Source organism: Physella acuta, unplaced genomic scaffold (genome assembly GCF_028476545.2).
Source record: "Physella acuta isolate Inbredline_101_S28 unplaced genomic scaffold, ASM2847654v3 ptg000053l, whole genome shotgun sequence".
Lineage (NCBI taxonomy): Eukaryota > Metazoa > Mollusca > Gastropoda > Physidae > Physella > Physella acuta.
This window is the reverse complement of record NW_026731573.1, coordinates 97054-111682: the sequence shown is the minus strand read 5'-3', so window position 1 is coordinate 111682 and position 14629 is coordinate 97054. Positions and strand designations below refer to the sequence as shown.

The following is a 14629-nucleotide window of genomic DNA, read 5'->3' as shown; positions in this document are numbered from 1 at the left end:
GTTTTATGACAATGTAGAGCTAGGTTGTGTTAACTATATAACAGACCAATTTATGGTTCAGACAAGAATCATTCAAGGCTTTTTTACAGAGCTTTTAAACCTAGCAACTGACTGGCTGATGACGCAAACTACAGACAAAACAAGAGCCATGTATTTGTGTATTATCTTTCACGTTTAAATAAACCAGTTTTATAAACGCTTTCAGCTTTACCGCTGTGGGTGTTAAGGAGGGGAGGGGGAAGAGGACAGTAGTCTGTGCTCTAATGGTAAATTTTACATTGCTGCGTAATTCATGGATTTTTCCAGAGAGAAATCCCAATAATTTAATGTTTGAATCATACCCTTATTTCATTTCTTTTTACTAAATATCAAACGGTTATTCTTTTGTAAAATCATCAGCTGTTAACAAATACTACACTTTTTTTTTTACTTGACGCCGACGCTCCAATAAAATAAGAATCCGGAACAATCTAATGATAATCAAATGGGTTGATTTTAGATATAAAAAAACACACAGGTGCCGAATTCTTCCGACAAATGACTTTACGCTTGAATCCCGCTTAAAATAGAAAGGCAGTAAACGTTGTATACATTATTTTGTCAGATCAACAGTAAAAAAAAATCATTATAACTAATGGTTATAATAAAACTACATGCACAAACTAATAGCCTATACGGCAGTGCTCGCGTTTTTGAAAATCCAACTCATCGGGTAATTATGTCACAGTAGCTATTTTTGTAATATACATTATATATGCGGCAGTTAAAAGTTACAATAAACAAAGAAAATGCTACTATTATTTGTCCCCCCTCGCACGACCACATTCTCCAGCTTTGACGAAGATAAAGTGACTATACCGATGACGGAAGAAAGGACATAAGGTCGCGCCAAGGGCACTTGCCGTCCCCGCTCATATCATAGACTAGCTGTATACCCGTGCTTTGCCACGGCATGTAACTCTACAGTATTTCTTTTGGATAATTATTAATACTAATAGTTTCGCTGTCTGTCTATGAATCTATCTGTGCATCTATCTGACAAGAACGCTATAGAGAAAACACAAGCAAATTAAAAACATGCATAGTTAAACGAAAACGAAACATGACGTCACATTGAAGCATATAGTAGAAATTAGTCTACAGACGGAGAGTGCACACAGTAATATGACGTCATTGATTCTCGAGTAAACATTGAATTAAAAAGCCAATTTTGTCCTATCTTAAAAGTGGTTTGCGTGAAGAGTTTCTTTCATACAATTCTTCGGGTAGGGGCGAAGCCCATCCCCCGCGTAAGAACGTCTAAGCCGACCCCCCCCCCCCCCCCCCCCAACTCAAAAGAAATGTCGTAATCGATACTCTATAATAAAATTACAGCCTAATTCATGTGTCAAATCTAAAAAGTGGTTTGCGTGTAGAGTTTCTTTCATGCAATTCTTAGGGTAGTGGCTAAGCGCGACACCAGTGTTTCTTTCAGACTTTTTCCTCCCCGGAGGGGGGAACTTTTTCTAATCTAAAAAGTGTTTAGCGTGCACAGTTTTCCATGCATATCTTCCGGTAGGAGCGAAGCCCCGCCCAGGTTCTTCCTTTAGTTTGTATGATCTACAAATGCGACCAGTGTTTCTTTCAGACTTTTTCCTCCCCGGCGAGGGGTGGGGGTACTTGAATTTTTTTTTGGGGGGGGGGGGTAGAATTTTTTGGGAGGGGCGGACACTGGAAAAGGTATATAATTATATTTTGTTGAATGGGACGGTAGACATGTTTTGGGGTGTGTGCCTGAAAGAAACTCTAAATGCGACTTTTGTCATGAATGAGATTAGGTGCACGGTTTAGGGATATGCCTATGACTATATTTTGTATAAATTAAAGTACCAAGTCTGGATAAAAATCCGTTTTCAATGTCATTTTTTGTTTCCGGTTAAATTGAATTAAGATGGTGATTTTGGTTTTGGTTTTAGTTTAGAGAAAAAAATTCATAAAAAACGTTTTAATAACAAGCTTTTATGTAATGATGCACTAAAAAGTAGAAAATAAATTATAGACTACTATTTAAATAACTATAAAGAAAAGCGTGGGTCACTTTAGTATCTATTGGATACCTTTACTAATGTTAAGGAAGACACCCACGCTTTTCTTTATAGTTATTTAAATAGTAGTCTATAATTTATTTTCTACTTTTTAGTGCATCATTACATAAAAGCTTGTTATTAAAACGTTTTTTATGAATTTTTTTTCAGTACTTTACATGTTTTATCTACAATAGAGTTACATGACTAAAAACCATTGCGCGCCTACTGAATATCACGTTCAGTAGGCGCGCAATGGTTTTTGAACGCAGCCATTACGTGGTCGTGATGGCGCAGCTATTGATGACGCGTGTGGTGTGGTTGACTAGACATGCCTACTAATTCGGTCCAAATTTTAATTAATTCATAAAAAATCAATTAGGCATCCAATTAAGTCAAATTTAGTTTCAGATTGCATTGGCTTCATGTCTTGACCCACGTGCCAACTGTGAATCGTGTCGGTCAAGTAGAACTGTCCAAATTTTCACTCCTGCGTTTCCGTCAAGACAGACTGACGACAGACTGACGACAGACTGTCGAGGAAGTGAGTTAAATAAAAGCTTGTAAAAATAGATAGCACTATCAACCTAGCGCCCGTTGTATCCTTCCTCAATTGGCCATTTTTCTCGTATAAGATATGTGTACTAAACAAAACAACTGTACTTTTGAAATCCTCGAGAAATCAATAATTATTTTAAGTATTAAAAAGCATTAAGGGGATTTTTTTTTAATCGAGTAAAAGTATCTGATCTCTCACGTTCAAGTTGAGAGAATCGTATAAAGAACTAGTCGCGTCATTTCTTAACAGAACTGGCTAGTAAAATCGTAAATTACGCGTTTATACAATTAGTTTCTATTTTAAGTGTTAAAGGATTTATTTATTCAGCCGTTCTTGTGTATATCCTTCCCATTTGCCTTGGAGGAAAACTGCTTCACCCACTACCTTTTTCTTATTTTATTGTTACACAATACGCTTTAATACTTTTGCTTTCTTTTCTAACTGTTAAAAGCTATCTACTTACCAATCCAGTACAATACCTTGCGTTTATATTTTTGGAACCATATTGGACAAAGCTGGTACAGCGGGTTTTAACGTCACTACCTCTGTTTTAATGTTACACAATCGTACAATATGCTTTAGTATAATTGGCTTATTTTTTAAGTGATAAATGTTATATACTCACCAATCCAGTGTAAATCCTTGCGATTTTAATTGGCGAAAAGCGCCCCCCCCTCCCCCTTGCAGCATCTTGAAAAAAAGTTAGTACAGTGGGTTTTAACGTCACAAACTTTTTTACGATTACACAATCGTATAATACGTTTTAATACAATTTTTTTTTAAAGTGGTAAAGCTGATCATCTCACCAAATCCTTCCGATTTAAATCGCGAAAAAGCCTCTCCCCCCCCCCCCCCCAAATCTAGTAAAACGGTTTTTGCCGGCTACTGTTTCTTAAGGTTACATGTTTAAAAGTTACACAATCAAGGTAGAAAGCTGTTAAATCGGTATGCAAATGCTCGTAGCCGTTAAATTTCTTAACTTTGACTGTTTATAATTAGAAATCGCAGTTTAAATGAGCTTTTATTTTTTTTCCTACCCCTTTTGGCGCCCCCCCCCCCCCACCCCGAAAGAATTTAATCCGCACCCCCAGATGTATAGTGCCCCCTCCCCCGGAGATAAAAGTTCTGAAAAAAATCTATCTCCATGATTGAGGTTTAGCGGCCAAAAGTAGGAAACGGGTCTTTATTATAGAAGTCGGCTCTACCTTTAGCCTGTATGACCTACAAATGCAACCTGTTTTTCTTTCAGACTTTCCTTCCCGGGGGGCGGGGAGTAATTGAAATTTTCGGAGGGGGGGGGGGGTGGATACTGGTATCTATAATTCTCTTCATTGGGACCAATCGAGGCACCAAGATGTAAGCTAAACAGACCAAATCACTACCACCCCACCCCCACCAGTCTGGTGAGCTGTTTACAAACGTAGTGACGGATATTAGGTTCAGATAATTTAGTTTTAAAAGTATTTGAATTAAAGGGGAGATATTAACATGTTCTGCTTGCTCTTTTCATTGTCGTCTGTAAACTGTCGTCACAGGCGGCTGCTTTCATGGATGGGGGGGGGGGGGAGTGGAAAGTGAGGCTGAGGATAATCGTCATTCACTAGCTACTGATAGTGTTTTAAAGCACAGCATTGATAGTGTCAAATTCACAAATTATGAGTTACTGAAAAATAGGAATTAATCTAACTAGCGGCGTATACTACGTCGCGGGTCAGCTCGTAGTATATATTTTCTGTATAAATGTGATGTCGTTAAAGGAGCTGGTAGGCTTTTTTCTTCGGGGGTCTCTGCATCCCTTCCCTCACTTTGTTGAAAGAAACTCTCAATTCGACTTTTGTCAAGCTTGAGCTTAGGTTCAAGGTTTAGGGGTATGACCACGACTATATTTAGTATGGATGTGCAGTAATTATGTGCCGATTCTGGATAAAAATGGCATTGTTCGTTTCCGGTTAATCGGGAAGTTGAGGAGGTGATTTTAGTTTTGGTTTAAAGAAAAAGACAACACTATCAACAGTTGTATCTCTCCTTCAACGGGCCATTTTACTCGTTATTGATAGTCTTATAAATGGAGTATCTAATCTGGCTATAATATATTGTATCACTCATTCGTTGTATTATTATATTTAATAACTAAGAATGCCATTTATTTTCAGGTCTCCAGGAATTGTGTGCATCATCAGCCCACTGATGATAAATTAATCTTGTAATAAAGATACCCACTGTTTGACACATCACCAAATAAAGGCTACACCAGCAGATCACTAACTGTTTACATTGTTTCAAACTGAATAATAATATTAATTTAGTAATTTTTTTTTGCATTTACTGATCAGCATTTGTAGTAACCGCGTATGACCACGACTATATTTATTATGGATGTCCAGTAACTAAGTGCCGAATCTGGATAATTATATATAAGAAAATATTTACTTTTACCAGTGCCCCTTCCCCCCCTCCCCCCGAAAATTTTAAGTGCTCCCCGGAGAAAAAATCTGGAAGAAACACTGCCTCAGAGGCGCCGCATACGGCCCCTGGCTCCTTATAATTAATGTAGGTGCCATAGTGCTTACAAGATAACCCAGAGCGACAAATAGCACCCTGTCGGCGCCCCATTTTATTCATAGTCTATCGCATTGTTTAAAACAAACGTAGGCGCCATAGCGCTCATGGGAAAGCCTAGGGCGCCAAATTGCACCCTGCCCGGCGATGCCCGTGCAAAGTTGAAATATTTTTCTTCGCAGAAACCTCCCCAGGAGTATTCTCATCTACTTCCCATTTCATCTACTCGGATGAACGGTTAATCTGCATCCGAATTTTATTTTTTATATACCGTATACAGAAAAAAAGTCGCACCTTCCATGGGCGCCGCCCTTGCGAAATATTTAAAAAATTTTTTTTTTTACAGAAACCTCCCCTGGAATGTCATAATCAACCCCCCGAAATTTCATGGTGTCAACCGCAATCGACTTTTATTTTTTATAATCCGCATATAAAGAAAAATCGAATCACGCCCCTTGAGGGCGCCAGCCCTGCGAATTTTTAATTTGTTTTTGCAGAAACTTTCCCAGTAGTATTCTCAACAACTTCCCAAAATGTCATGGCAATCTGATTAAAGACAAACAGACACATATACATTGGTTTATATATATTTAGATAGATCATCATAAAGCAGAATATTTAAGGACTTTTCGCCTAAGTTCTATTAAGTAATGCAAGGTACTTGTTTACATACAAAACTACATGAAGTTATATAATGTAATCAACAAACAAAAATAAGTACATTCTTAATGGAGGCGACCGAGTTGACGAGACCCCTTCCATCATATTGTTGACATGGATTAAAACCTGCATGTTTTTAGATTTTGCAATCGAAACGACCGTACAAATAATGAAAAATAATAAACCGGGAGTGATCTCCCCTAAACTTTCTCGAATATTTTTATATAAAATAACAGGGGATGGGAACTCGGGCTATAGACATGATTTTTAATCCAAATTTAATACTTAAAGTTTTAAAAATAGAATAAAATCTCTTAGACAAATTAATTGCACACCAAGTGAACGCGAAATAAAAAAGCGCATAATAGTGCGCAATATTATTAGTACTTTTAAAATTTACATTAGTTTTTTGAGAAATCGGAAGTAGCGTAAATTACTACTTCCGGTCAACGGAAATTACTCAAAATTTAACAGAAGGTAGAGAATTAGATCTTTTACTTACATGTGAAATTTCATTTATCTATCTGAAATAGTACTCAAGTTATAGGCTTTTGAAAAATTCAAAGTAGAAAAAGTACCACTTCCGGTTATCGGAAATCGCTCAAAAGTTGATACGGATCTACGATTTTGATAAAATACTTATATATGAAATTTCATCAACCTAGCTGTAACGGTACTCAAGTTATCGTGTTTACACACGGACACACAGACAGACAGACACACACACACACACAGACATACGGACAAGATTGCAAAATTATGTTTTTTCCGTATCAGTGAGGTGTAAAACGTCGAGATTTCTAAAAATCTCGATTTTTTTTTTTTTGCACGATTACAATACTTTCTCTATACTACGTATATACGAGAAAGTAAAAACTTAAGTCTAAAAATAATTCAGACATTTAATATTTTTAGAATCAATGTTATAAAAGTTGCAAATAAAGAGAACTTGAATATAATGTTATATTTTCATTTTTTTATTTTTATGTTATAACCCGATGTTTCACTTTCGTAAGACAAACATTGATTGGCTATACAGGAACTCCGTGATCGATTTCTGACAGCCTCACATCATAGTTTTTTGTTTACTAAACTTTGCAGATATAGTTTTTAAATAACACTGCAAATTTAAACCACATGACATAGTTCTGCCAATTTTTGTTTACAAGAAATTCATGCTAGCCTATCGAATAGCAGGATACCATTGTTTATGTCGCCATTACACGTGAAAACCAACTTGTTTTTGCTTTAATTTAAATTTTTATTTAATTACCAAAAATATTAAAAACATAAAATACATCCTATCTTTAGTTAAGTCCAAAAATAAAAACCCCAAACAGACAGGATTTCTAACCATATTAATTTTTAACTACACCGTGCATGATTTTTTTTTATGGCACCCCGTCAAAAGAGCGCATAATATTTTTATAATATCTAATGGGCCTGTCGAAGACCTTTTAAACTTTTCTCGCTTGGGTCCGTTCCATTTCGTCATATGTCTTTTTCCAGTTTACGTGTCTAAACTGTAATTATGTCACGTTAACTTGTACAGGTAAAGAGCAAAGTCAGTTTTTCAGTGTTTCTTTTAATTTTTTTTTCTACAGGGTGTTGGTGTGGTGGTGGCGGGGAACGGGGGGGGGGGGGGAGGGAACCTTGAAATTTTCGGGTGGCGGTCTAAATTTCCAGGGCGGACACTGGTTAAAATCTATATTAATTCTATTTCGTTGGGGGGGGGGGGGGGGGGAAGGGGCGGGTAGACGTTCTTCGGGGATCCGCCCTCCCTAGGAGATGCTTGGAATAGACTCAGGTCGGAACTAGTCGTATACTTCTAAGACGATATTGAAAAAAAAACCTAGCTATATTATTAAACAAACAGTCATAGCAAAATAAATGCGCGCTCTGAACTAGATGGACTGATGCCATTTGACAGGTCTTCAATATCTGCGTGGTTTATAACTCGAATCGCCGTTCCTTATTTGAAACACAATTTCTATATTGTCAGACTCTGCGATTGGGGCTCTGCGATGCATGTCTTTTTAAAAAGGTTTTTATAAACGTGACCCCGTGTGAATTCTCCAATAGTTAGCACGCAGTGTATGGCGGATGACCTTTCAACTTGTCTGTTTTATCGTCCTGTGAGATCTGACGACCGCGGCAGCTGGCGCGACATACACAATTAGTAGTTGGTAATTATTCAGCTTTAAGTAGGACACTAATCATTGTTCATGCATACAACTGTTTAAAACATGGCTTCCGTGAGTTGAGAATCAAGTTTGTGACTTTTGTGTTTTGGTTTTGTCAGAGCAGGAGGCTAGGTAAGGTAAAACAGTATTTTAATGACGTTTAAAACTTCTGCTCGTGATATGTAACAGGGTATACGTCTGTGCAAAAATAACCCACCAACCTTTCTTTTTTTTATCTATGTAAATAAAACTATTTGCTTTTTGTCCCCAATTGAAATGAATGCAAAAGCAATATTCTAATGCATGTAGTGACCTTCATTACTGTCACATGGATCTATAGGTTATACACAGTTACTTTAACTTAACTTTCATTGTAAATGCAATAAAGAATAAGATTTTAAAAATTAAAATTAATGTACCTAGCATTTCCACATGTTCGTTTAATTCAGTATTACTTTCAATAATTAAATAGAGCGCTTTTACAAATGGCACATAATACTTTTTTTTCACTACATAGAATTTAAGGCGTAGAAAAATAATAGCTTTATATTTAAATTTTAGTAGTTGATAATTCAGAAATTAGTATACAGGGAATAGATGAATATGGACTAATATGACGCGCTCCCTTTATTTATAAACCATATGTTGTAATATGTACAAAAACACGCGCTCATTGTAAAATGTTAGCCTAGACAGGGGGCTGGAGGATATTCTAAAACCTCAATATCTAATCCAACCCTAGAAATATCTTACCATCGGGTGTCAGTGCAAGTCCGGCTAAACCCACTTAACGTTAGTCTAAAATTAAAATAAAAACGAAAGATAATCAACTAAACGTAAATTTATTAAAACAAAAATAAATGATGGAACCAATCCTCTATATTATTTTAAAAAATGAACAGATAATCCAGTACAGTCTAAAAGCTAGACACATGTCAAACATAGCTTAATACAACACACTAGACCAGGAGTCTCCAAACTACGGCACGCGGGCCAGATGCGGCCCGCGAGGTCCTCTCATCCGGCCTGCGTAGATATTTTTGTCCACGGAAAAAAGCGTTTGTTGGTTATGGCTGAGGAACTTCGACCAGAAAAATTAAAGACATGCCAGGAAGAAACTGGCCCCCGAACTGAAATTTGATAGTTAATGCGGCCCTCGGACTGAAACGTTTGGAGACCCCTGCACTAGACGAAACAAAGTCAAATTGTAGCTGCAGCCTTTTGACACGCGAGGTGCCAAAAAAACGTTCAGCTCAACTGACTACATTCTTGCGATCGTTCTCAGAAGGGAAAAAGAAGTCCCTAGTGATCACTCCTTCATATATTGTCACTCAGCATACAGATTACAGCAAATAAACACACAAATAAATCATTCACCCGCTCACATATAGACGAAAACGCGCTCCTAGTTATACCTATGTTTTGCTGTGGACGAATAAAAAGAACTCCTTCTAAATGAATTGAACTTGCTTAATTGAATTCCAAGCTACACAAATCGATCTTGTTGTGATGATGAATAAAATACAAATGAGTATAGCACACACGTGAAACACCTGTGCAGGCTGAATTATCATAAGTCAACTTTGAACAACAGTGCTGTTAATACAGATAGAAAACAGCAGAAATGTAGGTGTATGCAAAAATTTAGTCATTTAATGACGTCATGCTTTTTTTCCCGATAAAGGGAGGAGGTTCATACTTTTATAACGTATGACAAGGGGATAGGGTATTACCAAACTATGACGTACCATTTAATTATTCTAAAGCTCCACTGTTATTTCGAATTAGGCATTTTTTGGTAAGTTGTATTTAAATTGATCAGTTTGTCTTATGTTTGTTCACATCTTTAATACTAAATCATGATTCTATGTAGCTAGGCTAATAAATTAGAATAAGTAAAATATTGTGAATTGTTTTAAAAAAAAAAGTATTTATGATAAGCGCTTCCATATGTGAACAAAAAAAAAAAAACAACAGAAGAGACGCGACCCCCCCTCCCCCTTCCCGGTTGACACGCGTGTGAGTCTTACCTTTTGTGACTATCATGATGTAGGTTGGGGGGGGGGTGTTGAGGGGGCGCTTTTAGCCAAAAAAATGTCGTCATTTATGGATTACCCCTTAACACAGTAGCGTACGCAGGGGGGGAGCAGGGGAGCGGCCGTCCCCCCCCCCCCCTCTGGCCATTTTCAGCAAAGTGGCGCCTTTTTGGAAACTTTTTAAACTCAAAGTTTTAAACAATGATATTTGTTAAAAAATATTTTTGGTCGGCACATCTATGTGAATCACAAGATTTCTTTTCATGCAATTAAGCATTATTGTACTTGTCTAGTAGTGTCTACGTTTACAACACGTATCAACAGCTGCATCAGTTTGCCATTCTAAAAATAACCATTACGATGCATTGCAATGTTTAAAAAACCTCTACGGGTAGTACCACTTGGCAAGAGGGGTGTTAAGTTTAAGGCAACTGTATAATGTATTTGCTTACGAATAATTGAATTAGAAAATGTTATACATACAACTTCACACATAATTACTTTATATATACAGTTTGAATCGTGTGATTAATTTTAAAAAAAATTACAAAACAGAAACAAATACAACTAATGTGGCACCTATATTTAAATTTACTTATGGGCAAGCTGCGTAGCGGTGGGGAAATTTTGACACGGTCAACAACGTCATTGTCATCACGATGAAGTAGTAGTATTTTTGCGATTTCAAATTATAACCCCCCCTCCCCCCATGGACCCCTATGTAAAAAAAATATTGTCATAAATATTGTCCCCCCCCCCCCCCCACACCTCACCACCACAATTGTGTAGAACGACATTAATGTCACACCTAGGTATACACTGGGTTGGATAATTGACCTAAAGTGACTGGACAGTAAAAAGGTGTGTGAGCAATACAGTGATCTAACCCATACCTATCACTAAGTTAAAAAAAGATCTTTAAGGAGCACAAAGAAGCAGTAGTTAATTCAAAAATATCTGATCTGAACTAAATGACCGACAATTAGTTGAATGTAGGCTGTTAATGTTATTCCGAATGTATTTCTAATACGATGAAAAGCGTGGTTTTATACCAACTCTGATTTCAAAAACTTTCATTATGCTGTAATACTTTAGCATTTATGATGACGATATATTTTATTCTGATTATAGACAAAAACATTTTGTTAATACAAATAGTTTTAAATAATTTCATTATATTCTAAAGCAGTTATTTATTTGTTTTGACATTTATAATTAAATGTGTAGATATATACATATTTATATTAAGAGAGTGATTATTTCCCCTATTTCACTTGTCTTAAATAATTTCCCAGGAATTATTACGTAAGAAATTTTTTACAAGAATTACAAAACAGATTGTGTTACTTTCATTGTTTTTGGTTGTAGTGTGTGTATATTTTGTTTGTTTTTTGGTAAGATTGATACTATTTTTGTTTTGTCGGCCTATATTGTGTGTTTTTTCTTATTTCTTCAGAGTGCTACTTTCAATTTATTTTACATCATAGCGAAGTAATGACATGCAGCTAGTAATTATATATATATATATATATATATATATATATATATATATATATATATATATATATATATATATATATATATATATATATATATATATATATATATATATATATATATATATATATATATATATATATATATATATATATATATATATATAATATATATATATATATATATATATATATATATTATATATATATATATATATATATATATATATATATATATATATATATATATATATATATATATATATAATATATATATTATTATATATATATATATATATATATATATATATATATAGTATATTATATATATATATATATATATATATATATATATTATGTAGCTGGGAACGGGAGCGCAAATTAAATTAAATTAAAACAAGCTATTAAAGTCAGTAACTATCTATTTGTTAGTATATTAGCACCATTTATAAGTTAAAATGCGTGTACATTTGTCAGAAAATCATCAATCTGTGTAGAATGTTAAAATGCTTATTTATGTAGAAAAAATATTTTGTTTTTAATTTCAATACGTAAACATGTATTTAAAGACGTTAGTAAAATTAAGATCCATATTTCAATTTAAAAATAAACATTTAACAATGCAAACAACGTACTAAAAATTCATTTTACTCCCTGCATAGAGTTCTTCTCTTCAAAACAAAAATGGCCGTCCGATTTGTAGCCATGATAGTTGTCGATTGAAAATTTTACTGCGTTATATTTACTGCATTATTTCCTTTCGGCTATAGCTTTAATGATACATTTATTTGCTATTTCAATTAAGTTGCAACAATATTTTCAATTTTAATGAGATACTCATGACAGATTTTCTAATGGAGAATATAAGCAAATTAATTATGTTTGTTCGTTTTTTCAATGAAACTTTTACTTTCGTATGCTAACCAGTGCGGGCACCTAAGGAAACCATAACTTTGTCATAAAATAATAAATAGAAATAAATTAGTTTAAAATCTAGAACCCAGAAACATGATCACAATTCAATAGGATACGCATGACAGTCCTTCTAACTCAAGAATATTATTAATTTATTCAGAGGCGTTTCGAAGAAAAATATGTATCCAGTTTGTTTGACACTTTGGGTGTTTGTTGGCGATCTGAAATGTCTTTCAATTTCTTGCTCTCCCCCCTGAATGTTTCTTCTTTACTGGTTTGCTTTCCATTTAATAACCTCTTAACTAACGAATTCTAAGCGCCACTGTTGTCTTAGTCGCAATATATTTAGTACTAGCGTACCCGTCCCCGCGCGTTGCCGCGGGAATAGAAGAAAGTCCGACGAAATATATAAGAATGGTTATTTAAATGTAAACAATGCCTGCGCTTGGATAATAAATATCGGACACGCATGAAAACCTTGAGTGTACATTAATCACTCACCGAATAAAATGAGGTAGAACACACTTCGGTGACCGTCCATGTGTCAGGGACGTAGAGGGGCGCTCTCAGGAGCCCCCCCCCTCCCGATTACACTACCGCATAGGAGCAGCGCACGGCTCCTGGCTCCTTAAAACTAACAGGCGCAATCGTGCTCATAGGATAAGCCAGAGTGCCAAATAGCATCCAGTAAACAATGATGCAGATTTCGTCATTCGACAAAGTGACACAAATGAACAGGATTTTTTCTTTAACGCGTAAAAAATTATTTGACGTGTTTTAAACATCACTGTGACTGATGCAATATGTTAGCGTTACTAATGGTCTATTATTAGATGCTCGATCTCAATTTCTGATTGGATTGTCTAAAAATAGGTGTTAATTGCATCATTCGCAAAGTGACGAAACTGTTTAGTTTTTTTACAGACAAAATAAACATCCCAGTTAATAATCTAAAGTTGGTTAATTTTTCTGATTATTAAAATAAAACGTATTAATGGCCCTCAGCGGCCCAGGTGAGTATTTGGGGGTTCAAACAGAAATTTTTATTTGCAGCCGAATCGCACCCTAGCAGGGCACCGGCGGACGCGGCTGATTCAATTTAGTGAGCGTTTGGAACGACCCATCCTATCCATTGTCTATCGCATTGTTTAGACCAACGTAGTCGCCATAGCGCTTACGGGAAAGACCAGAGGTCCAAATCGCATCCTGCCGGGGGGGGGGGGGCGCCCATGCAAAATTAAATCGCAGAAAACTTCCCAGGAATATTCTTAACAACTTCCCAAAGTTTCACGGCAATGTGATGAGAGGTATAGTAATGCATAAAAGACAAAAAGACACACACACACACACGTGCATTGCTTTTTATATATGTTACGGTCAAAGCCCGAAGTCGGCCAAAGCACGCATTGGCCAGCCAATGCGCGCATTGGCCAATATAGCATCTCATTGATCGGCCAAAATTCGAAACTTTACTTCGTTTCGGCCTTTTGCCAGCCAATCAGCGGAGTGGCCAAGGTTTGTTGATTATTATTTAGAATATATTGTTATTTTTACGCTTGCAAGATTTGCTGTGCACTAGGTTGTGCAATTGCAGTAAATGTAGCCTTGGCCGCCGGTCAGTGATTGTGAAGATGCGATGGTTCGTAGTGATTTTCCTCAGTGTCAACGGATGACAATGAGAGCAGTTTTTCGTGAAGAATTGAAAACTCACTTCTAGCATATAGTTGTTTAAATACACCATGTTCCGTTCCTAGCTTGTTGAAAGCGCCCTCGACGCTCATGACAACTGCAATGACGCTTCGAGGATCACCGCGACGTCTGTCAACATCTGTAATACGGATGCGACCAATATCTCCCACTTCAGCTTGTTTAAATTTTGTTAGCATTTTAGCACCTTGAGTTTGCAAGGTAGTATGAGCTGCTGACCTGTTGTCCATGGTTTCTTGTTTATTGTGACAAATTCTGAAAGTAATGTTCCCTCCACACTCTTTGCAAGAATGGGCTGCACTACAATCTTTGTCACAAACTACACATACTCTACACATATTATTGTCATGCAGCTGGTCTGGACGTTGCGCCACGGCAGCAGATGTGTTAGCTGAGGATGTCGTTACATATATGGCTACCTCTATTCCTTGTTCAATGTTCTCAAGATCTT

The 14629-nt window shown here is 36.0% G+C and overlaps 1 protein-coding gene across 3 annotated transcripts in view; it reads left to right on the top strand.

Moving 5' to 3' along the window:
- Positions 1–8025: 8025 nt before the first annotated feature.
- Positions 8026–14629, top strand: part of LOC131946722 (uncharacterized) — a 30851-nt gene continuing 24247 nt past the window's right edge. The window contains exon 1 of one of the 3 annotated variants that reach the window (XM_059307639.1): positions 8026–8156. The gene's annotated coding sequence lies outside the window, so the exon portion shown is untranslated. Of the gene's footprint in view, positions 8162–9801; positions 9823–14629 lie in introns of those variants that run through there. The other 2 variants (XM_059307650.1, XM_059307659.1) reach the window with 2 other exon arrangements.